The 26,012-nt window shown below is 46.9% G+C and overlaps 1 pseudogene; it reads right to left on the reverse strand.

Annotated features, from left to right (window-relative positions):
* Nucleotides 1-8,974: 8,974 nt before the first annotated feature.
* The window catches only part of LOC141047206 (uncharacterized), a 312,027-nt pseudogene continuing 294,989 nt past the window's right edge, over nucleotides 8,975-26,012 (reverse strand).

Below are 26,012 nucleotides of genomic sequence, written 5' to 3' on the forward strand. Positions count from 1 at the left end.
ATGGAAAGTGGCTGGAGGGGGTGCAGGTGGAGGAACTACTGGGGTGGGAGGAGGAGGTTGGGAGGTAACGTGCTGGAGAGCACCGTGGCATGAATGCATTACATGCATCTGCTGGGTAGGAGAGAGCGTTTCCATGCGCTCCACAACAGACCTGAAAAAGGTGTGGTTTGGCAAAGATCTTGCCTCTGAATGCATGGTTTGCAGAAGTGTCTTCACCTCCAGAATGCTGGAGTTGATCTGCTGAAAGCCTGCGGAGATTTGCTCTGACAAGACTTTTAGACAGTTCTGGAAAGATGCATTCAGATGCAAGAACTCTGGCACATAAGTCTTTTCCTGACCCCTCTGCCGCTGCCGCCCAGTACCCGCAGGTGTACTAGAGGTGGCAGGGGCAGAAGGGTGGGGTAAAGGGAAAGCGATCTCCTCACCAGCAGCTTCATGTAATGTAGGCAGCCACAATGCTCCTGTGCTGGTGGATGGGACAGATGGGTCGAATGTGTGGGAAGGCTGGGAAGGTGCAGATGTACCGGGGCGGTCGAAGTGTCCCTCGGTGCCGGTCTCCTCAGGGATCGCCTCAGAAGGGTCCAATCGTGCAGGCTCCCGAGTGCTGCTCACCGTGCTGTGGAATAAAGAGAAAAAAAAACAATTAATATAGTGACATGGCATGGCCCTGGCTGAAAAAAAATTGTTACATCTAAACATTTTTTTTTCACATGTGGTGTGTAATATTTACCTTCTAGTGACCATTGTTTCCCGGAGGAACGACAGGGCTCGTGCGTACTTGTACTTGCTCCTGCGTCCTCCAGATCCACTCGGGGCCCGCATCTCTTTATTGAACTCCTTCTTGAAACGATCCCTCACAGACCGCCACCGCTTCACAATTCTGTCCCCTGAAACGAGAAAGGACAAAGTGGTTAGTATACAACATCAGTGTTTCCCAAACTCCAGTCCTCATGGTCCCCAGGGGTCATGTTTTCAGGATTTCCATAGTAAATAGAAATCCTGAACACATGATCCGTGGGGACCACGAGGACTGGAGTTCGGGAAACACTGGTTTACATTAAGCAACCGGTACTGTATATACTTACGCTCTTTAATCTGGGCCCGAGCATCGAGGTCCTCCCAGCGGGCCACAAGGAGCGAACAGATTTCCTCCCAGAGTCGTCGGGTAACGATCAGGTCAGCATGGCGGTGGTCAGCCATATTCCATAGCGGCTCCCTTTCTCTGACGAGATCGATGAGGTGGTCAACATCAATTCCTCCATCCTCACCGTCTGAGTCGGGAGCACGCTGTGAAGGCTGTTAAAGTAAAAGAGAAAAATAGCAAAATTAGTCACCACACTTAAGACATGAAATAAAAAGTGTACCAAAATTTCACTTAAATATTATACTTACACGCTGGTGACCGCCGCGTTGCTGTCGCCGACGACCCTGGGAGGCACTGCGAGGACCTCTTGGCCGAGCACCAGATTGGGAAGACTAGAGAAGAAAACAAAAAAAGTTATGTCTTTGGATGTAGGCATTTGTTTGCTGTGTGTGGTCTGCAGAACATTGTTTTCTATGTGTTGTGTGTAGTGTGATGTTGTGTTTCTGCGTTTGATGCAAAAAACTTACCAATTGTGAGCCCACTCCAAGCGTCTGTCCACCCCTTCCTTCTTCTTCTGAGAGCTCCTCTTCAGCTTGTGATTCCTGTTTTGAAATAAAAGGCAATGAATAGACATATATTACAGAGATGATGGATTTTGGAAATAAAAACTTACCGTCAAACGCTGACGATGCGAGGGAGGGCTCCCAGAAAAAGATGTGCTGTCCTCTTGCTGGCCAGATTCCATGGCTGTGGGTGGTGCTGTTGCTGCTGCCAGTGCTGCCACTGCTGCTGCTGCATCTCTTGGGCGGCTGTTGAATAAAGAGAAACAAAGGGCCAATGAATATCTTGATATTCCATGGCCCTAGTTTTGAGGAATGGGGGATTTGATAATTACCGTCTCTCATCTGCTGCTGGACTCCCCTCCCGCTGTTCAGCATGTTCCCTTTGCTGCTCCATTTGGGGTGGTGGTGGTGCTGATGGTGCTGCAGTGGTCTCCTGCCTTCTCCTGCGCCTGGTTGCTCTCTTGGGTGGCATGTTGGGTGTGGCTGAGGGTCCCACTGTCATGCTTTTATATATGTGTCTTGTGGGCAGAGCTACTGAGCATGCTCAGACCCAAAAAACCGGATCCGGCGCACTGCGGCGCTCATAGGCTTTCATTGTGTGAAAAAGCCGGACACGCCGGATCCGGCGTGTCCGGCTTTTTTGCCGGAGACAAAAAACGTTACAGTAGCCGTTTTTTACAGACGCCGGATTGCGACACATTGCCGGATCCGGCGAAAACCGGATGAAACGCATGGCCATCCGGCCCGATCCGGCGCTAATGCAAGTCAATGGGGGGAAAACCAGATCCGGCATTGCATTTCGCCGGATCCGGTTTTTGTCAAAAGTGCCGGATCGCGCCTGACGGCGAAAACCTGATGTGTGAAAGAGGCCTTAGCTGAATACTAATACGCCGGCTCTGCTTACAGTCAGAAGTAAAATACAACAGTGCACTTATAATATCTGAGTGCTTACTTTATGATTCATAGCTGTTCATCTGTTCCCCCAACAAATGATTTCAGTGATAAAAACTGACATCCTGCCAAGTTTGAACAAGGTCTACTACTTCCCGGATGCCTCTTCTGCACAGTACAAACATAAGAAAACTTTATAAATGCCTGCCATCACAAGAAAGATTTTGGAGTGGAAGCTGAATTGCCCTTTTTTGCCACAGGTCATGACAAATGTGTATGTGATGATTTAGGATGCCCCGTGAAACGTTTTGTAGCTCGGGCTAGCCACCAGAGGACATATTCAGACCAAATCTTATCTCCCTTGCAACTTTTCAACTGGAGGGAGAAAATTATTCCTAACATTCAGATCATGTAGTGTACAAACCAGGACTATGAAGAAGAGGAGAGTTTGTTAAAAGTTTGATTTCTGTAAGCAGAGCCCATCAGAGAGACCCAGCAATACTGGACTGTCATCCCAGGTAAGTGAAAAAGAAAAAATAACAATGAATTTATCATTCAACAGTGACGTCCATGAAGGGATTGAAGGTGGCTGTCACGGCCCCGGGTTCCACTTACCTTGTTGCACGCGCTTCCTGACACGTCCCCACGCCCGGCCTCCGGCTCCCTCGGCGTCGGGCGCCTGCGCACTGCCTCCCTCCTGGTGCGCAGCCCCCTGGGTAGTATGACACGCTGGCCCCGCCTCCAACATGGCGGCACCCAGTGCTACTTATGCCCGGCGTCTGGACAGGTAAGATGCCTGTTCTACTAATGCGGTGACGCTGTCTCATAGCAGCGTTCTGTGTGTTACAGGCCCCTTCTACCCTGCCTCTGTCTGTGCAGTGTCCCTGGTCTTAAGTACCTCTATTCTTGCCTCTGCCTTCGCTGTGTGCTGTATCTTCAGTTCCCTCTCCCTTTGCCTCCACCTGCGCTGCCTCCGACAGCTTTCCCTCTGCACTCTTGCTATACGGTACCCTCTGTTGGTCCTTACTCCTTCCCTGTCCTGCTCCTTCCATCCTCCCGTTTTGTGTTTTATCAGTACTTCTGCTTTTGCAGCCTCCAGCTATTGCCACCCGCTGCGCTCCGGTCCTGCGCTCTGCCTGTTCTCCACGGCCTCTGTGTTCCCCTGGGCTCCCTGTATGGATTTGCCTGTGCCTCCTCTCCTGTCTAAGCCCAGTCGTCCCTTTGGTTCCGGCTGTCGCGGTTCTATCCCCTGGGGGTCTACCCCTAACACTCCCTGTATAGGGGGTGGTTCTCACCTGGACGCTCGCCCTTAGGGGCTCTGTAGCCGTGACCCAGAGGGTCCACTTCCGGGTTGTCTCTGCATTCCTCTTGCTACAGCAACCGTAACAGGTTGCTGATCCCGCTGGAGCCACGGCTGCCCAAAAAGATTTGGTTTTCCTTCAGGAAAACCAGATGCGTTGATGTCCTTTATGAAAACTATGGACTCGCGTCTTTCCGCTCTCCAATCCTCTGACCATGGTAACGCTGCCCAGTTGGCTGGCTTACAGCAAGAATTGGCGCAGCAGCGTGATACCCAGTCACATATCCTCAGCTATATGGCTTCAGTAGATGGTCGGTTGCTTGCCTTGCAGTCGGCCGCCTCTGCTCCTCCTGCTGCGGGTTCCCATCCTCCTCCGCAGTTGGCCAAACCACCCCGGTATAGTGGTGACGCCAAATTATGCCGGGGTTTTCTAAATCAGTGCAGTCTTCATTTTGAATTACTGCCCCAGCAGTACCCCACAGACCGAGCCAAAGTGGCCTTCATCATCTCTCACCTAGAGGGGGACGCTCTGGCTTGGGTCAATCCCCTCTGGGAGCGTGATGACCCTGTGGTTTCCCAGTTATCTGTATTTATGGACACTTTCCGTCGGGTTTTTGACGAACTGGGTCGATTAGCCTCCACCACTGAGGCTTTGTTTAGCCTCTGCCAAGGTTCCCTAACCGTGGGCCAGTACGCCATACAGTTCAGGACCCTGTCCGCCGACTTAGGTTGGAATAGCGAGGCGTTGGTGGACGCTTTCTGGCGAGGTCTCTCGAGTCATATTAAAGATGAGCTCGCTGGTCGTGATACCCCTACAGCTCTGGAGGATTTGATTTCCCTGGCCACACGGATAGATCTCCAGTTTCAGGAACGGGCCAGGGAGAGAAGGGTTTCTTGTCCTTTATCTTCTCTTTGCAGACCACCCAGTTCCCGACCCAGGATCCTCTTCTCTGCCTCTGCTCCCTAACCTATGCAGGTGGACTGCCTGAAGCTCTCTGACCAGCGTTGTAGGGAGAGAACCCTCCAGGGTCTTTGTTTCTACTGCGGTAGCGGTTCCCATTTGCTCCAAACTTGTCCTGACCGTCCAGAAAACTCCTCCGCCTAGGCCAGGTGAGAGAGGCCTTCCTGGGTGTTTGTGATACCTCTCTACCCCTCACTTTGTCTGTCCTCTTGCATGTTGATGGGAAGCGGGCTTCTCTGGTGGCCTATGTGGACTCGGGTGCCGCCGGAAATTTTATTAGGCTTGAGGAGGTCAACAAATTTTCTGTTCCTGTGAGGCCCTTAAAGAACCCTCAAAGTCTCACTTCCGTAGATGGTCGACCCCTGCTAGAGACAGTTACCCATGTCACTCATGAGGTAGAGTTGCAGGTAGGAGCCCTGCACAAGGAGAAAATTATGTTTTATGTCTTGGCAGGTCTTTCCCATCCAATCCTACTCGGTCTCCCTTGGCTGGGCTCCACGAGCCCACCTTAGATTGGCATAGCGGCAACGTCTTGCGCTGGGGGGGTCTTTTCAGGCTCGGTGCCTGCTGCCGCTGCATCCCGTGGGTACCCCTCTTCCTTCTCCTGTTCTCTTCGGATTACCGTCTAGAGATTATACAGTCTAGTGTGCATGGGGAGTGTGTCATCACAGACACTTGGATGAGTAAGCATGGCCAAGGGGGTTACATCTCGCTGACTGGGCACTGGGTGACTCTACTGGCTGTGGGGACAGGTACTGCTCCACAAGTCTTGGAATCCCCAAGGCTTGCAGGACAAACCTCTACATTTAACACTTCCTCCACTGCTTTTGCCTCCTCTATCACTTTTAGGGCCTCCACCTGTGCCCTCAACCTCTGCCTTAATGAGACACGCGTTCCAAGTGCGGAGCAGATCCCCACCACCTCCGTACTGCACAGCCAGGGCTCTCTGCAATCAGGCAGTCTTAAAATTGATATGTCTTGGAGATTGCAGTCATACAGCTGAAGAGTTGTGGACAGTTCTCCAGGCTCAGTTTGATCAATGGCTGTCTCCGCTGAACCTGCATGCAGGGAAGGTGATAAGGGTGCAAACTTGGTGGCGGCCCTACGGCAAGGCAAGCCCACACACGTGCCTTGCATGGCTCATGTCCTCAACTTGGTGGTATAGCGTATTCTCCACCACTATTCTGGCCTGGGTGAACTGCTCAAGAAGGCACGTAAGCTGTGTTCTCATTTCTGCCATTCACACCCCTCTCCTCATCGACTTGCAGTGGAATTCCACTCTGCACGATGGAGCGACTGTGGCAGCAGCAACAAGTCCTGACGCAGTATGTCATGTCATATAGCCTGGGCCAACGCCGTATGGACCTGGCGCATGTCACATTTACAGAGTGCGCACAGATTAAGTACTTCTGCACCCTTCTGCACAGTTTAAAAATGGCTACTGAGATAGTTATCACTGATGCCTCCATCATCAGCATCACTATTCTGGTCATCTATATGCTGGAGAAGACATTGAATAGCCTGCGGGAAGAGATGGTGGTCCCAGAAGAAGAGGAGGAAGCAGAGGAGGATGCAGAAGGGATAATACTGTCTCTAAGTTCAAGACTGTCGCAACACAAGTGGGTGCCAAGGGAGGGTGGATTACTGTGATCGAGGGGGGGGTGATAACAGACAAGCTGTTATGGAAGGTGCAAGATCCGAGGAACAAATGGAGGAGAAAGAGGTGATGGGCGAGTAACTGTCAGATGAAGAGGATAATACTCCCCTCTCTGTTATTCGTGGTTGGTGGGATGGGACGGAGGAAACGAGCCTCATTGTTACCCAGTCACCAACACAGCATGGGCTTGGACCTCATGGTAGAGCCCTACATATGAGAGCCTTCTTGCTGCACTATATGCAACATGATGCCTGTATAGTTATGATTAGGAATAATGCTGACTACTGGGTTGCCACTTTATTAGATCCACGTTATAAAACCAAATTTTGCCACATGATCCCTGCCCTAGAAAGGGAACAGCGAATGCTGGAGTATTGAAACACGCTTTTACACAACCTTAAGAGAGCTTTTCCCTAAGACAGCAGTGAAGCACACAGTTCGAATCGCGGTTGTTGACTTCCAACCTCCGGACCATCAATTCTTCAACGCCAAAATATTAGCAGCAGCAGCAGTGGTGGAAGTAGAAGAAGCAATTTTTGTGAGTCCTTTGACACTTTTTTAGGCCAACGCATGACGTGAGTTACTTGCTTACGTATTTTGGCCAAAATATTAACTAATACCTCTCATATTTTTTATATGTGCCTTTTGCACTTTATTTTTCAGGGTGCAGTTGGGCCCATTCAGTCTTGTAAACTGTGGTGTCTGTTCACATGGGATGCATTTGGATGGCACTAGGCAGCCCGCCTGATCTAATAGTATGGGCGTAACTAATAGGCTGTTAGCCTGGATGATGTGCATTCCCATTGTGTGAACAGCAGAGCATACAAGTCTTCATTGTGCATTAATATACCAAGCAACCGCCCCTCCACACATTGGTAGGTTGTGAGCGGTTGTCTCATCGGTATTCTTGCACCTGTGTTGCCGCCATCTTAACTATATGGGCCCACTCACCCTGAGTGCATTTGTTTGGAGGCCTGGGCAGGTAAGCATCTCTGCTTTTTGCTGTTTTTGAACATTTGCCTGAATTTTTATATCTACACATGATTTACACAAATTATATTTTCTTGTCTTAACTCTTTACTATTTAACATTAGAAGCTGTGTATTTTTGTAATTATTTGTACGTATACATGATTGATTACCACTTCTGTCTCTGTAAAAACAATCCCCTTTAACCCCTTTCTGACATCGGGTGTAAACGTACACTGATGTCGGACTCCCTCCTTTTGATGTGGGATCTGGCGCTGAGCCCACATCTTTTCTCGCACATGATGGGCCAGAAATCCCGCACATCGGTGACCCTGTCACGTGATCACGCGTCACCGATAGGTTGGCATGACAACCAGAGGTCTCCAGCAGACCTCTATGGTTGTCACTGCTGGATCCTATGAGCTCTGCCCAGTGGTCGGCGCTCATAGCAAGTGAGCAACTCTGCTACATACAGGTGATCTGATCATTGCCTGCATGTAGCAGAGCTGATCGGGTTATAGCAGCTTCTAGCCTCCCATTGAGACTATTGAAGCATGCCTGTGGAGACATGGGGTGGTCAGCGCGCACCCCGGTCCGCTGGCCGAAACAACATGGATCAGGGATCATCCCACCGAACGCAGGCTCTCCCTTTAACATGGGCATAACGCTACTCAGACAACACACAGTGAGGGTAATGCAGTGTGGCAATGCTTTATTGTACCACAAAACAGGCAGATAACACATAGAACAGTCCCAGCAAAATACCCAACAGAGTGCACATTGCAGAGTCTCACCCTTCCGCTGATTTGCTCCAGGGGTCGCTACCCCACCTGTGGCACACACAGAGAGGAGGTAACAACAAGTGTAGGAAGATGACAATCCATTCAGTCCATACAAGGTAAAAAAAGGCCAGTTGATCCGAGGATCACAACCTGGCTTCTCCAAACGTATCCATGGTTCAGCGATGGTCAGTGGAGCAGCTCTGTATTCTTCCAACCAAGGCTGAAAACCCCTAGGTTGTTTCCTGTAGAATGATAGATCCATGTCCCTCGTGATGTAAAAACTATACGAAGTATAAAGTTTGAAGTCTGGGATCTGCCGATATGTGGCTAGTTTTCTGTTTCAGATAACATGATTTTAATTTTTTTTTGTCCAGTCTCGCTTGAATATAGATCAATATTAAATAGTCAACTGATGACGCCTTTGGTGAGGACAATGAAACCAATAGAAATAAGAGGCTTGGAGAGTGAGTGTGTATACATCACCTCACCCTATATACTGAGATGTGGGGTATATGTTTTTTTGTATTAGTCACCTTCTGACTAACCTTCAGGGGGTGAATTATGGGTATAGTTTTACATTTGGAATTAATAAAGTTTAGTTTTAGCCTATTTTCAGCAAACATGAGGAATGACAAGAGACAACCCATTTAAGAAAATTCAATTTTGGTTAAAACTATTCCAACATTATGAACATAAAAAAGGCTTCTCCCCTATGTGACGCTTCTGATGTTTATTAACAGCTGATTTCCAAGTAAAATATTGACTATATTAAGAAAATCAAAAAGGCTTCTCCCCTGTGTAACTGCTCTGATGTCTAACAAGAAGCGCTTTCTGGTTAAAATATTTCCCACATTCTGAACAGGAAAAAGGCTTCTCCCCTGTGTGAGTTTTATGGTGATTAACCAAATCTGATTTCTGGTTAAAACATTTCCCACATTCTGAACAGGAAAAAGGCTTCTCCCCTGTGTGAGTTCTCTGGTGAGGTGGCTCAGTCGCAAGCACTGCAGCCTTGTAGTGCTGTAGTCCTGGGTTCAACTCCCATCTAGGACAACATCTGCAAGGAGTTTGTATGTTCTCCCCGTGTTTGCGTGGGTTTCCTCCCACATTCAAAAGACATACTGATAGGGAATTTACATTGTGAGCCCCATTGGGGCCAGTGATGATAATGTGTGCAAACTGTAAAGGGCTGCGGAATAGGTTAGTGCTATATAAAAAGAAAGATTATTATTAGTAGTAAGATTCCATTTCTGTTAAAACATTTCCCACATTATGAACAGGAAAAATGGCTTCTCTGATGTGATCAAGATATATTTTCAATTAAACATGAAGGAAGTTTCTCCCCTGTGTGAGTTATTTGGTGTGGAACAAGACTCCCTTTCTGGTTAAAAATTATTCCACATCCTGAACATGAAAAAGGCTTCTCCCCTGGTGAGTTCTCTGGTGCCTAACACAATCTGATTTATTGCAAAAACATTTCCCACATTCTGAACATGAAAAAGGCTTCTCCCCTGTGTGGGTTCTCTGGTGGGTAACAAAATTTGATTTGTACGGAAAATATTTCCTGCATTCTGAACATGAAAAAGGTTTCTCCCCTGTGTGTGTTCTCTGGTGATTAACAAAATGTGATTTATGTGCAAAATATTTCCCACATTCTGAACAGGAAAAAGGCTTCTCCCCTGTGTGAATTCTCTGGTGAGTAACAAAATGTGACTTATGTGCAAAACATTTCCCACATTCTGAACAGGAAAAAGGCTTCTCCCCTGTGTGAGTTCTTTGGTGTCTAACAAATTGTGATTTAAGTGCAAAACATTTCCCACATTCTGAACAGGAAAAAGGCTTTTCCCCTGTGTGAGTTCTATGGTGATTAACCAAATCTGATTTCTGGTTAAAACATTTCCCACATTCTGAACAGGAAAAAGGCTTCTCCCCTGTGTGAGCTCTATGGTGATTAACCAAATCTGATTTCTGGTTAAAACATTTCCCACATTCAGAACAGGAAAAAGGCTTCTCCCCTGTGTGAGTTCTATGGTGATTAACCAAATTTGATTTACGCTTAAAACATTTCCCACATTCTGAACAGGAAAAAGGCTTCTCCCCTGTGTGAGTTCTTTGGTGTCTAACAAATTGTGATTTAAGTGCAAAACATTTCCCACATTCTGAACAGGAAAAAGGCTTCTCCCCTGTGTGAGTTCTATGGTGATTAACCAAATCTGATTTCTGGATAAAACATTTCCCACATTCTGAACAGGAAAAAGGCTTTTCCCCTGTGTGAGTTCTATGGTGATTAACCAAATCTGATTTCTGGTTAAAACATTTCCCACATTCAGAACAGGAAAAAGGCTTCTCCCCTGTGTGAGTTCTATGGTGATTAACCAAATTTGATTTCCAGTTAAAACATTTCCCACATTCAGAACAGGAAAAAGGCTTCTCTCCTGTGTGAGTTCTCTGGTGAGTAACAAAATGTGATTTCTGTATAAAACATTTCCCACATTCTGAACAGGAAAAAGGCTTCTCCCCTGTGTGAGTTCTATGGTGATTAACAAAATTTGATTTCCGGTTAAAACATTTCCCACATTCTGAACAGGAAAAAGGCTTCTCTCCTGTGTGAGTTCTCTGGTGAGTAACAAAATGTGATCTCTGTATAAAACATTTCCCACATTCTGAACAGGAAAAAGGCTTCTCCCCTGTGTGAGTTCTATGGTGATTAACCAAATCTGATTTCCATGTAAAACACTTCCCACATTCTGAACATGAGAATGACTTCTCTGCTTTAGTAGCAGTTTGTTTTTTATTGCCTTTTTTGTGACATTGCTTTCCCTTATTACTCAGTAATGAATCAGAAGATGGGACCTGTTTCATAAGATCAGATGACAAATCTTTGCTATGAATGGATGATGATATATCTGGAGTAATAGCAATCACTTCAGTTGTATCTTGTAGGATCTCAAGATCATCAGATTTAAAAATTGAAGATGTCAACGGTCCCTCTGATCTCCTGGTACAGTCATCTGCTAAGATAAAAAAACAATTATTATTTATTACTAAAATATCCTTTAGTTTTATATTTTTGAACATTTCTACTTAAATTGTCCATAAAAATGGCAAGCTATGTAAAAGCTTTAATTATTTACCAAGACAATGACAGTTCACAGTGTAATAGAAAACCTTGTTGGATGAGCCAGTAGTGTGTGGTGTTCAACTGTTTGTTCATTCTGCCTCCCAAATATCGAATACAAAGAAACCAATCAATGTTATGTAGGCAAAAATAATACCAATTCTCATCTCACAAAAAACAAGTCCCCACTCAGGTCCATCATCTGTCATTGGAAAAACAGAGGTTCCCACACTAATAGTGGCTCAAAGGCTGTTGAAAAGCAACAGAGTTTCTATAAACCAATCCAGCAAAATCCGCTCTCACTCCGGAGTCTTGCAGTGTGCGCAAACAACATTTAGGATCCCTGTATTTAGCAATATTATAGTGAGAAGAATCCACTTAATTTGCGGTGTCTCCTGGAGCACAATCTGGGCACTATGTGCTGGGTAATAAAATGGCAAATGTGTAATTTTCACTCCAACATCCACTGCATGTTAATTTCCAGAAAGTTGCTGTGGAGTCAAATTATTCACTCCTCCTACACACATGGTCAAAATTGTTGGTATCCGTTGTTTAATGAAACCCACAATGGTCACAGAAATAACTTTAATCTTACAAAAGTAATAATAATTAAAAAATCTATGAAAATGAACAACTGAAAGTCAGACATTGCTTTTCAGCCATGCTTCCACAAAATTAAAAAAAAAAATAAAACTCATGAAATAGGCCTGGACAGAAATGATTGTACCCTTAACTAAAATATTTTATTGCACAACCTTTGGAGGCAATTGTTGAAATAAAATGATTCCTGTAGCTGTCAATGAGACTTCTGCTCCTCTCGACAGGTATTTTGGCCCACTCTTCAAGAGCAACTACTTCAGTTGTCTCATGTTTGAAGGTTGCCTTTTCCAGACGGCATGTTTCAGCTCTTTCCAAAGATGCTCATTAGGATTTAGGTCAGGGCTCATAGAAGGCCACTTCAGAATAGTCCAATATTTTCCTCTCAGCCATTCTTGCGTGTTTTTAGCTGTGTATTGTGTGTCATTATCCTGTTGCAAGACCCATGACCTGCGACTGAGACCAAGCTTTCTGACATTGGGCAGCACATTTCTCTCTAGAATCCCTTGATAGTCTTGAGATTTCATTGTACGATGGAGATTCTAGACACCCTGTGCCAGATGCAGCAAAGCAGCCCCAGAACGTAACAGAGTCTCCTCCATGTTTCACAGTAGGGACAGTGTTCTTTTTGTGATATGCCTCATTTTTCCATCTGAGAACATAGAGCTGACGTGCCTTGCCAGAAAGTTCCATTTTTGTCTCATCTGTCCATAGGACATTCTCCCAGAGGCTTTGTAGCTTGTCAACATGTAGTTTAGCAAATTCCAGTCTGATTTTTTTTCAACAATGGTGTCCTCCTTGGTCGTCTCCCATGAAGTCCACTTTGGCTCATAGAACGACGGATGGTGTGATCTGACACTGATGTTCCTTGAGCTTCAAGTTCACCTTTAATCTGTTTACAAGTTTTTCTGGGCTCTTTTGTCACCATTCATATTATCCGTCTCTTTGATTTGTCATCAATTTTCCTCCTGCGGCCACGTCCAGGGAGGTTGGGTACAGTCCTATGGATATTAAATTTCTGAATAATATGTGCAACTTTAGTCACAAGAACATGAAGCTGCTTGGAGATGGTCTTATAACTTTTACCTGTAACATGTTTGTCTATAATTTTCTTTCTAATCTCCTGAGACAACTCTTTCCTTCGCTTCCTCTGGTCCATGTTGAGTGTGATACACACCATGTCACCACACACCACACTGAGTATCTGTAGCCTCTATACAGGCCACTCACTGATTCCAGGATTGTAGACACCTGTGATGCTAATTAGTGGACACACCGCGATTTACACATTCTGTGGAAGCCTGGTTGAAAAGCAATGTCTGACTTTCATTTGTTCATTTTCATAGATTTTTTATTTATTATTACTTTTGTGAGATTCAAGTTATTTCTGTGACCATTGTGGGTTTTTCAGTCATTAAACGAGGGATACCAACAATTTTGACCCCGTGTGTATAGATTACAACCCTCAGGGAATTAATTTATAAAATGGAATCACTTTATGGGGATTTCGACTATTCTGGTTTTCTGTCATTTAGTTATATTAGGGCTTCTGCATATGGTGTGTCCAATCTCATCTGGGACCTGTTCCTGCTGTCCAGCTGGAGTAATCTGCTTCCTACTTCAGCCAATTGGAAAGTACCACACCCTACTAAAGCGCAAAGCACATGGCCGGAATCTGCCAGATACAGCGCTGTTCTCCTCTGGTTCAGTCCTCTGTGCTCAGCTTGCGGATTGTGTATTTATCCCCTGTTGTGACCGTGGCCCGTTTACTGACTACTCTTGTGTCTTCTGGTTCTGTATTCTGTCCTTCTGGTTCTGACCCAGCTACCTGACTATTCTTCTTGCCATCTAACACTACAGAATAGCAAGTCCAAGCCTAGGGGTCGCAGTGTAAGTCCAGATCCATGTAAGGGTGTTAAAGGGCGATGAGCAAGGCAATCCCTGGGATATGGAAAGCAGAGAAGATAGAGCCAAGAAAGCTCAAAAGATGTCCACCATGAACAGCCAGGTGACCATGAACAGTGCTCCCAATACATTGTGTCTGCAAACTATTCCAGCTAGATCTGCATTCAAATAGCTAAATGGCGCTCCTTCCCTTCTGAACACTGCCATGTGCCCAGACAGTAGAGTATAATCGTATATAGAGTATAGTGCGAAGCTGGAAAATAATTTGTAAGATCCATTTGTTTTCTATTATCCTTTGTGAAGAATTCCAAACTTACCACCACATAAAGTGACACACGTCAGATATTAATAATGGGGCCTGATTAAGAACACAAAACTGGCGGCGGGAAGAGGTTAAATCAGAGGATTTTGGACACTACTGTAATCAAACACTGTGACTATAGACAATAACATCTACTGAAATTATCAAACTCCACAGTCTCCATCAGTAATAAATGAGCAGCTAGTGGTGAAACCTCTCTGGGGTAATTAGAGTATGGGGCTCGGTGACGTCACAATCTATACTATCGTAAGGGCCAATATTTTCTGTCAGATGAGTTTCAAGAAGAAATATTACACATTTAAAGAGAACTGTGTATAATAGTACAGAGCTGAGATGTCTTAAAGGGAACCTGTCAGAAGGATTGTGCTCAGTAACCTACAGACACTGTCAGGTCAGCGCCGTTATACTGATTACAATGATACCTGGTGATGAAATCCGTCTTGTGGTTGTTGTGTAATCTGTATTTGTAGTTTTCAGTTAATGATATTCTCGTGCTCGGGGGCGGGGCTGTGGGCGGGGCTTTGTTGTGCTCTGATTACATATTCATCTGTATTAGCTTATGACAGGTCGCTGACCCCTCACTGTGAAAATGAGGGGCAATACCCCGAAACAGCTGTCTGTGGATGGATACTATGTTTTGGCATAGGTGGTTTCCTTCATTGGAGACTGCCCTTCCCGTGGTTGTTCCTTCCCGGGGAAAGACCTGGCTAGTCATTGCTTGCGTTGAGAAACATGTGATGGTGTCTCCGCGGCTTCTGTTTTGCATGTTTTGCATATTTCCCATAAGGGATGGGGGAATTGCTCTAGAATCACTGCGTTGAGAAACACGTGATGGTGTCTCTGCAGTGTCGGATGTTGATCTCCATGAGTTCATTCATCCTCATTTTCACAGTCTTTTACTAGGCATTGCTCCTACCAGCCAGTTTCCTACTCCACACTGATGAGGGGCAATACCCCGAAACAGCTGTCTGTGGATGGATACCATGTTTTGGCATAGGTGGTTTCCTTCATTGGAGACTGCCCTTCCCGTGGTTGTTCCTTCCGGGGAAAGACCTGGCTGGTCATTGCTGACCCCTCACTGACCTGCCCCCCATTATTACATAATGCATATAATAGCATTGATATTATTATTGATAATGCCTATAATATTGTGGCTATTGTGAGGCTTAGAAAAAAAATTACATCCAGCAAAATGACACCAGTGGCGCCTGCGCAGTAGCCTCTATCTCTTACGTATAGATACTACTGCACAGGCGCCGACATCGCCAGTGACATTTTGCTAGATGTAATACAGATGAATATGTAATTAGAGCACCACATGAAGCACATATTTTTCTACAAGTGATTTTCTATCTTGTCAGCACATTCTATGTATGCTGTCAGTTGGCTTTATAGTTACAGATCTGGGCAGGTAACGGTCAGCGTCTCCTAATGTGAAGGAGAGAATGGCTACTGAAATCAATTATTAAACCTTATATAAGTCAGTTCAGATATGGTGTACCAAGATGGCGTCTGTGTCTTCAGACAACACCCTGGAAGGAATCCTTGGAATGCAGAAGCTGAGATACTGGATACCATATATGGAAGTGAAGCTGAAATGGACCTATCATAGACTGCCACTGGCTACTCAGGAGATTGTGTGACACCCATCTCCTGTCTCTTTGTCTTGAGAATAAACTTCAGTTGTGTGCAAGCCTTTGCTGAGAAAGGAGTAGACATCTAACTCTGCGTTCAGTATGACTCTTTAAGCGCGCACTCGGCCTATGTTGGGTCAGTACAAGCAATCATATTGATCTTGCCTTAAGGGATCACCCTCACACTAATCCCAGGGGGGGTGGATCCTCCAGGTCGTAAGTTCTATAGAAAAGGGCTTTCAATGCCCAAAGTCATTTGAACAGTTTTGGGTGGAGGATAATGTTGTGGTCTAGACGCAAAATGGTGATCATGGTAATACGGCCGGACTACACCACCGATAAAGCAGCCACAGCCGGTGACTGAGAGGAATCTGTGACTTCTCTGCATTCAGTGGTTACTACTCACCTGGGTAGTCATATGTGGGAATCTCCTCTTTACACCGCTCATCACCCCTCACATATGTCTCTGTAGTATTAATATGGGTCAGATCTTCACCCTGAAACAAATATTGTAAAAGTCACCGACAGATGGAGAAGTCCCATCTATGACCAGCTCTAATCCTGCCATCTCCACCGTTCTCATTACACAAGTATAAAACATATAATACTGGTAGATACAGCAAGACTGAGCACAAGACCTTCACAGCCGTCTACACATCATAGGGGAGATCTCCTGACACCTTCTCTCCATCTACCTGATGATCCTGAGGAGCACTGGGATCTTCTTGGTTATAGTCCTGTGGAAGAAGAGGACGGGGACATCTCTCTGGTGTTGTCCTCTTACTGGATAGATCTGGAGGAAACACATACAGGGACTGAATTCATTCTCTACATACAGATAATTATAGGCCGTGTGTATTTAGTCCTGTCTATTACCTGGTGATGTGAGGGGCTGGGGAACCTCCATTATGACGTCCTTGTACAGATCTCTGTGTCCTTCTAAATACTCCCACTCCTCCATGGAGAAATAGACTGCGACATCCTGACACCTTATAGGAACCTGACACATACAATGATACCGTCATCCCCCCGATCCCTTCATAGCGTTATTGTATAATGTCCCAGCATTCCCAGCAGTGTCACCTCTCCAGCCAGCAGCTCAATCATCTTGTAGATGAGTTCTAGGATCTTCTGGTTATTGATGTCCTCATGGATCAGGGGGTGAGGTGGAGGCCCCGTGATTGGGCTCAGGGGTCTTCCACATCCCTCAAACACAGGGTCCTGACAGCGATCACTAGAGGTCTTCTTCACCACTGTGTAATCCTGGTAATGGAGAGACACATTAATAAATCTCACTACAGACATTCCCAGAGTCCTCACCTCTCCAGTTCTGTCCATCTGTTATTCCCATAGATAAGAATGATGTAATGTGACGTCATCAGACTCTCTCACCTCTCCAGTGAGACGGAAGAGGATCTCTAGGGTGAGGTGTAACATCCTCTCCGCCATCTTGTCTCTGTCCATATCCATCCTTGATGGGTAAATCAGGAAAATTCTCTTCTGTAGAAGATCTTCACTGAGAGGATCCGATATTGTAGAGACCTGAATGAGAAGAAGATGATCCGATGTAACATCATAAGAATCCTGTGTAATAATACAATTACTGGAGATAATAAGGGAAACATATGAGGAGATTTATTATCTTACAGGGTTTAGTTTTCTTCCCTGACATCTACTAATAAAACCTATATATTTAGGCCACAGACAACAAGCAGTTTCCTCCTCGGAGTCGGCAGCTGAACACGTTCCTCATAGACTCATCTTCCATAACGCTAATTCTCGTCTCATTACCGACACTGGAATCGGCATTAGCAATACTGCAGGAGATATTCATTACATGCAACATGAGAAATAACTCCTTCATGATGAGGACGACATCTTCATCTTCTACTGCGGCTCTAGAGACAGATTTGGCCAGAGTCGGTCACTGCCTCCATCCCCACCGGCCGTCTATATGAAGGTTTCCCGTCTTCCCCGCACTGGAATCTTCTCGTTAGATCTCAGCTCTGAGTCACACACAGAAGTTTGAGGCTTTTAGAAAAGATTTTTTGTTTCCAAAATCACAACGGACAGAAATGATCTGATCCCAAAGTCTCCATGTACAGTGATTTATGGGGTTTATTTCTGGCCTTAGGCTTTCCTATATTACAAGAAAAACTCCAGAAAAAGCCGACATTAAAATGTTTCTAAAGAAAAAGTGGCTCCAACAATTCTTGTAAGAAGAAAAAAATATGCAAAAAGCAGAAGACACATTTTATAATTTTTAACATGTTAAACATTTATTAAAAAGAAATGAATCTTTTTGTGCCCCAGAACATAGATGTACACCGCAGGGACGGCACAGAGGAGGCTGCAACAAATCCCTGACAGTTTAACCACTTGCTGCTGTGAAAAGCAAACATGGCATCTAAGAAGGTGTGACAGAGTTTGGCTGAATGCCCCCCGCCCCCAAGTACTCGATAGTATGGGGCGGCCTAGTTACTCCGATACTTACATGCCTAATAATGGGGTCTGGGCTGCAATGTATGAAGGTCTATTAGGCCGGGCCAGAGGCAGCGTCCAATAAGTTACCTTATAACGCCCCCATACACAGTAGACTAAAGTTACATGAAAGCACTGATTTCGGGGGGTTTGGCCGACCATATAATGTATTTGGGGGCCTCCCGACAGATGATGTCAGGGCAGAGAAGGATCCGGCATCCTGAATTTCAGAGGATAATCCGTTTGCTCTTCCTGTAGATAATCCTCCGCTAGAGGAGTCTTGAGGCGACTCTCTCATACAGACCACAGGAAAGCTGGAATATTTGTGTGTATGGGGGAGTCGGGAGAGATCGCCGTCTGCCAAATGACCGTTCAGCCAACTCTGATCTCATGTGTATGGGGCCGTTAGTATTAAACTGATGGGCAGTGATGATACACGGCACTACAGTAGTACAGGGCATCACCGGAGCCATCAGAGGCTTGTATGTTGTGTGATCGCACTGATCAGAGGGGTTTAAAAAAGGTTTAAAGTAGAAAAAAATATCACAGTTTCAGCAACAAGAAATATCCATCACTATATGGAAAGCAGAGTCACTGCACAATGTTAGTTACGTCACGTCCATAACTACTTTATTATACTCTATTATCCTGTACACAGTGGAGTAGATAGAAATCACAGATCACACAGCAATAGCTGGAATTGGACCCTCCAACGTAAAGAAAAAAAAATCTATCTATATACACGGTTCAAAAAAATAAAGGGAACACTTAAACAACAGAATATAACTCCAAGTAAATCAAACTTCTGTGAAATCAAACTGTCCACTTAGGAATAACACTGACTGACAATCAATTTCACATGCTGTTGTGCAAATGGAATAGACAACAGATGGAAATTATTGGCAATTATCAAGACACCCTCAATAAAGGAGTGGTTCTGCAGGTGTGGACCACAGACCACATCTCAGTACCAATGCTTTCTGGCTGATGTTTTGGTCACTTTTGAATGGTGGTTGTGCTTTCACACTTGTAGTAACATGAGACGGACTCTACAACTGACACAAGTGGCTCAGGTAGTGCAGCTCATCCAAGATGGCACATCGATGCGAGCTGTGGCAAGAAGGTTTGCTGTGTCAGTCAGCGTAGTGTCCAGAGGCTGGAGGTGCTACCAGGAGACAGGTCAGTACACAAGGAGATGTGGAGGGAGCCGTATGAGGGCAACAACCCAGCAGCAGGACCGCTACCTCCACCTTTATGCAAGGAGGAACAGGAGGAGCACTGCCAGAGCACTGCAAAATGATCTTCAGCAGGCCACAAATGTTCATGTGTCTGCACAAACGGTTACAAAACAACTCCATGAGGATGGTCTGAGGGCCCGACGTCCACAGATGGGGGTTGTGCTCACAGCCCAATACCGTACAGGATGCTTGGCATTTCCCACAGAACACCAGGATAGGCAAATTCACCACTGGAGCCCTGTGTTCTTCACAGATGGAAGCAGGTTCACACTGAGCACATGTGACAGCCGTGACAGAGTCTGGAGACGCCGTGGAGAGCGATCTGCTGCCTGCAACATCCTTCAGCATGACCGGTTTGGCAGAGGTCAGTAATGGTGCGGGGTGGCATTTCTTTGGAGGCCACACGATGTTGGGCTGTGAGCACAACCCCCATGGAGACACAATTGTGCCTTTACCTGGAGATAAATTCCCAGTGGGGGCAATTTCCAAAATGCAATAACTTAAGTGGGGAATTCAGCTCTTTTCACACTTAAGGGATCTGTATATGGAGTCTACAAACTACAGTGGGGAAAATAAGGATTTGTTACGCTGCCAATTTTGGGGCTAAAGTCACATTTTTGTGAGGAAAAAAAGTACAATTGTCATTTTTTCCTTCCACATTGCTTAAATGCCTGTCACACTATCCGAATTCAGATATTGTCCTGTCAGAAAGGAGAATACAGGGAGCAAAAGGGTTAATAGGACTCACAGGAGGAACCTGCCCAGAAAGCAGAAGATCCAGGAGTGTCTGCCACATATATGACTGCTCTGTGCTCACAGGACCTGTGATGAGGTCACAGGAGGGGAGGAGTCAGGGGTCACATGATCAGGGGCCTCAGTGTGTGCAGGACTCAGTGTGCTGGAGCGCTCCCGATAATCAGCTGTGTGTGTCGCGCTGTGTGATAGTCACAGCACCTGCATGGAGAGCGACACATGCAGCTGATTATCGGGAGCGCTCCAGGGATCCGGCCTTCACTAGACCCCTGTACAGCTGTATAATGAGGCCCAGGCTTTATAGTGAAGGGATAGGAGTGAGGGCCTGTTCCCAGGAGCTACAGTCTGAGGAAAGGGCTAAAAAGCCTTCACTAGACCCCTGTACAGCTGTATAATGAGGCCCAGGCTTTATAGTGAAGGGAAAGGAGTGAGGATCTGTTCCCAGGAGCTACAGACTGAGGAAAGAGCTAAAAAAACCTTCACTAGACCCCTGTACAGCTGTATAGTGAGGCCCAGGCTTTATAGTGAAGGGACAGGAGTGAGGGCCCGTTCCCAGGAGCTACAGACTGAGGAAAGAGCTAAAAAGCCTTCACTAGACCCCTGTACAGCTGTATAATGAGGCCCAGGCTTTATAGTGAAGGGACAGGAGTGAGGGCCTGTTCCCAGGAGCTACGGAATGAGGAAAGGGCTAAAAAGCCTTCACTAGACCCCTGTACAGCTGTATAATGAGGACCAGGCTTTATAGTGAAGGGACAGGAGTGAGGGCCTGTTCCCAGGAGCTACAGTCTGAGGAAAGGGCTAAAAAGCCTTCACTAGACCCCTGTACAGCTGTATAATCAGGACCAGGCTTTATAGTGAAGGGACAGGAGTGAGGGCCTGTGCCCAGGAGCTACAGTCTGAGGAAAGGGCTAAAAAGCCTTCACTAGACCCCTGTACAGCTGTTTAATGAGGCCCAGGCTTTATAGTGAAGGGAAGGAGTGAGGACCTGTTCCCAGGAGCTACAGACTGAGAAAAGAGCTAAAAAAACCTTCACTAGACCTCTGTACAGCTGTATAGTGAGGCCCAGGCTTTATAGTGAAGGGACAGGAGTGAGGGCCTGATCCCAGGAGCTACAGACTGAGGAAAGGGCTAAAAAGCCTTCACTAGACCCCTGTACAGCTGTATAACGAGGCCCAGGCTTTATAGTGAAGGGACAGGAGTGAGGACCTGTTCCCAAGGAGCTACAGTCTGAGGAAAGGGCTAAAAAGCCTTCACTAGACCCCTGTACAGCTGTATAATGAGGCCCAGGATTTATAGTGAAGGGACAGGAGTGAGGGCCTGTGCCCAGGAGCTACAGTCTGAAGAAAGAGCTAAAAAGCCTTCACTAGACCCCTGTACAGCTGTATAATGAGGCCCAGGCTTTATAGTGAAGGGACAGGAGTGAGGGCCTGTGCCCAGGAGCTACAGTCTGAGGAAAGGGCTAAAAAGCCTTCACTAGACCCCTGTACAGCTGTATAATGAGGCAAAGGCTTTATAGTGAAGGGACAGGAGTGAGGGCCTGTTCCCAGGAGCTACTGTCTGAGGAAAGGGCTAAAAAGCCTTCACTGGACTCCTGTACAGCTGCATAATGAGGCCCAGGCTTTATAGTGAAGGGACAGGAGTGAGGGCCTGTGCCCAGGAGCTACAGACCGAGGAAAGAGCTAAAAAGCCTTCACTAGACCCCTGTACAGCTATAAAATGAGGCCCAGGCTTTATAGTGAAGGGACAGGAGTGAGGGCCTGTGCCCAGGAGCTACAGTCTGAGGAAAGGGCTAAAAAGCCTTCACTAGACCCCTGTACAGCTGTATAATGAGGCCCAGGCTTTATAGTGAAGGGACAGGAGTGAGGGCCTGTTCCCAGGAGCTACAGTCTGAGGAAAGGGCTAAAAAGCCTTCACTAGACCCCTGTACAGCTGTATAATGAGGCCCAGGCTTTATAGTGAAGGGAAAGGAGTGAGGATCTGTTCCCAGGAGCTACAGACTGAGGAAAGAGCTAAAAAACCTTCACTAGACCCCTGTACAGCTGTATAGTGAGGCCCAGGCTTTATAGTGAAGGGACAGGAGTGAGGGCCTGTTCCCAGGAGCTACGGACTGAGGAAAGGGCTAAAAAGCCTTCACTAGACCCCTGTACAGCTGTATAATGAGGCCCAGGCTTTATAGTGAAGGGAAAGGAGTGAGGGCCTGTTCCCAGGAGCTACAGACTGAGGAAAGAGCTAAAAAGCCTTCACTAGACCCCTGTACAGCTGTATAATGAGGCCCAGGCTTTATAGTGAAGGGACAGGAGTGAGGGCCTGTTCCCAGGAGCTACGGACTGAGGAAAGGGCTAAAAAGCCTTCACTAGACCCCTGTACAGCTGTATAATGAGGACCAGGCTTTATAGTGAAGGGACAGGAGTGAGGGCCTGTTCCCAGGAGCTACAGTCTGAGGAAAGGGCTAAAAAGCCTTCACTAGACCCCTGTACAGCTGTATAATGAGGCCCAGGATTTATAGTGAAGGGACAGGAGTGAGGGACTGTTCCCAGGAGCTACAGTATGAGGAAAGGGCTAAAAAGCCTTCACTAGACCCCTGTACAGCTGTATAATGAGGACCAGGCTTTATAGTTAAGGGACAGGAGTGAGGTCCTGTGCCCAGGAGCTACAGTCTGAGGAAAGGGCTAAAAAGCCTTCACTAGACCCCTGTACAGCTGTATAATGAGGCCCAGGCTTTATAGTGAAGGGAAGGAGTGAGGACCTGTTCCCAGGAGCTACAGACTGAGAAAAGAGCTAAAAAAACCTTCACTAGACCTCTGTACAGCTGTATAGTGAGGCCCAGGCTTTATAGTGAAGGGACAGGAGTGAGGGCCTGTTCCCAGGAGCTACTGTCTGAGGAAAGGGGTAAAAAGCCTTCACTGGACTCCTGTACAGCTGCATAATGAGGCCCAGGCTTTATAGTGAAGGGACAGGAGTGAGGGCCTGTGCCCAGGAGCTACAGACCGAGGAAAGAGCTAAAAAGCCTTCACTAGACCCCTGTACAGCTATAAAATGAGGCCCAGGCTTTATAGTGAAGGGACAGGAGTGAGGGCCTGTGCCCAGGAGCTACAGACCGAGGAAAGGGCTAAAAAGCCTTCACTAGACCCCTGTACAGCTGTATAATGAGGCCCAGGCTTTATAGTGAAGGGAAGGAGTGAGGACCTGTTCCCAGGAGCTACAGACTGAGAAAAGAGCTAAAAAAAACCTTCACTAGACCTCTGTACAGCTGTATAGTGAGGCCCAGGCTTTATAGTGAAGGGACAGGAGTGAGGGCCTGTGCCCAGGAGCTACAGACTGAGGAAAGGGCTAAAAAGCCTTCACTAGACCCCTGTACAGCTGTATAACGAGGCCCAGGCTTTATAGTGAAGGGACAGGAGTGAGGACCTGTTCCCAGGAGCTACAGTCTGAGGAAAGGGCTAAAAAGCCTTCACTAGACCCCTGTACAGCTGCATAATGAGGCCCAGGCTTTATAGTGAAGGGACAGGAGTGAGGGCCTGTGCCCAGGAGCTACAGACCGAGGAAAGGGCTAAAAAGCCTTCACTAGACCCCTGTACAGCTGTAAAATGAGGCCCAGGCTTTATAGTGAAGGGAAAGGAGTGAGGGCCTGTTCCCAGGAGCTACGGACTGAGGAAAGGGCTAAAAAGCCTTCACTAGACCCCTGTACAGCTGTATAATGAGGACCAGGCTTTATAGTGAAGGGACAGGAGTGAGGATCTGTTCCCAGGAGCTACAGTCTGAGGAAAGGGCTAAAAAGCCTTCACTAGACCCCTGTACAGCTGTATAATGAGGACCAGGCTTTATAGTGAAGGGACAGGAGTGAGGGCCTGTGCCCAGGAGCTACAGTCTGAGGAAAGAGCTAAAAAGCCTTTACTAGACCCCTGTACAGCTGTATAATGAGGCCCAGGCTTTATAGTGAAGGGAAAGGAGTGAGGACCTGTTCCCAGGAGCTACAGACTGAGGAAAGAGCTAAAAAAAACCTTCACTAGACCTCTGTACAGCTGTATAGTGAGGCCCAGGCTTTATAGTGAAGGGACAGGAGTGAGGGCCCGTTCCCAGGAGCTACAGACTGAGGAAAGAGCTAAAAAACCTTCACTAGACCCCTGTACAGCTGTATAATGAGGCTCAGGCTTTATAGTGAAGGGACAGGAGTGAGGACCTGTTCCCAGGAGCTACAGTCTGAGGAATGGGCTAAAAAGCCTTCACTAGACCCCTGTACAGCTGTATAACGAGGCCCAGGCTTTATAGTGAAGGGACAGGAGTGAGGGCCTGTGCCCAGGAGCTACAGTCTGAGGAAAGAGCTAAAATGCCTTCACTAGACCCCTGTACAGCTGTATAATGAGGCAAAGGCTTTATAGTAAAGGGACAGGAGTGAGGGCCTGTTCCCAGGAGCTACTGTCAGAGGAAAGGGCTAAAAAGCCTTCACTAGACCCCTGTACAGCTGTATAATGAGGCCCAGGCTTTATAGTGAAGGGACAGGAGTGAGGGCCTGTGCCCAGGAGCTACAGTCTGAGGAAAGGGCTAAAAAGCCTTCACTAGACCCCTGTACAGCTGTATAATGAGGCCCAGGCTTTATAGTGAAGGGACCGGAGTCAGGGACTGTTCCCAGGAGCTACAGTCTGAGGAAAGGACTAAAAAGCCTTCACTAGACCCCTGTACAGCTGTATAATGAGGCCCAAGCTTTATAGTGAAGGGACAAGAGTGAGGGCCTGTTCCCAGGAGCTACAGTCTGAGGAAAGGGCTAAAAAGCCTTCACTAGACCCCTGTACAGCTGTATAATGAGGCCCAGGCTTTATAGTGAAGGGACAGGAGTGAGGGCCTGTGCCCAGGAGCTCCAGTCTGAGGAAAGGGCTAAAAAGCCTTCAGTAGGCCCCTGTACAGCTGTATAATGAGGCCCAAGCTTTATAGTGAAGGGACAGGAGTGAGGGCCTGTGCCCCGGAGCTACAGTCTGAGGAAAGGGCTAAAAAGCCTTCACTAGACCCCTGTACAGCTGTATAATGAGGCCCAGGCTTTATAGTGAAGGGACAGGAGTGAGGGCCTGATCCCAGAAGCTACAGTCTGAGGAAAGGGCTAAAAAGCCTTCACTAGACCCCTGTACAGCTGTATAATGAGGCCCAGGCTTTAGAGTTAAGGGACAGGAGTGAGGGCCTGTGCCCAGGAGCTACAGTCTGAGGAAAGGGCTAAAAAGCCTTCACTAGACCCCTGTACAGCTGTATAACGAGGCCCAGGCTTTATAGTGAAGGGACAGGAGTGAGGACCTGTTCCCAGGAGCTACAGTCTGAGGAAAGGGCTAAAAAGCCTTCACTAGACCCCTGTACAGCTGTATAATGAGGCCCAGGATTTATAGTGAAGGGACAGGAGTGAGGGCCTGTGCCCAGGAGCTACAGTCTGAGGAAGGAGCTAAAAAGCCTTCACTAGACCCCTGTACAGCTGTATAATAAGGCAAAGGCTTTATAGTGAAGGGACAGGAGTAAGGGCCTCTTCCCAGGAGCTACAGTCTGAGGAAAGGGCTAAAAAGCCTTCACTAGACCCCTGTACAGCTGTATAATGAGGCAAAGGCTTTATAGTGAAGGGACAGGAGTGAGGGCCTGTTCCCAGGAGCTACTGTCTGAGGAAAGGGCTAAAAAGCCTTCACTGGACTCCTGTACAGCTGCATAATGAGGCCCAGGCTTTATAGTGAAGGGACAGGAGTGAGGGCCTGTGCCCAGGAGCTACAGACCGAGGAAAGAGCTAAAAAGC

Source organism: Dendrobates tinctorius, unplaced genomic scaffold (assembly GCF_039654945.1).
Source record: "Dendrobates tinctorius isolate UK_male_01 unplaced genomic scaffold, ASM3965494v1 ptg000126l, whole genome shotgun sequence".
NCBI lineage: Eukaryota > Metazoa > Chordata > Amphibia > Anura > Dendrobatidae > Dendrobates > Dendrobates tinctorius.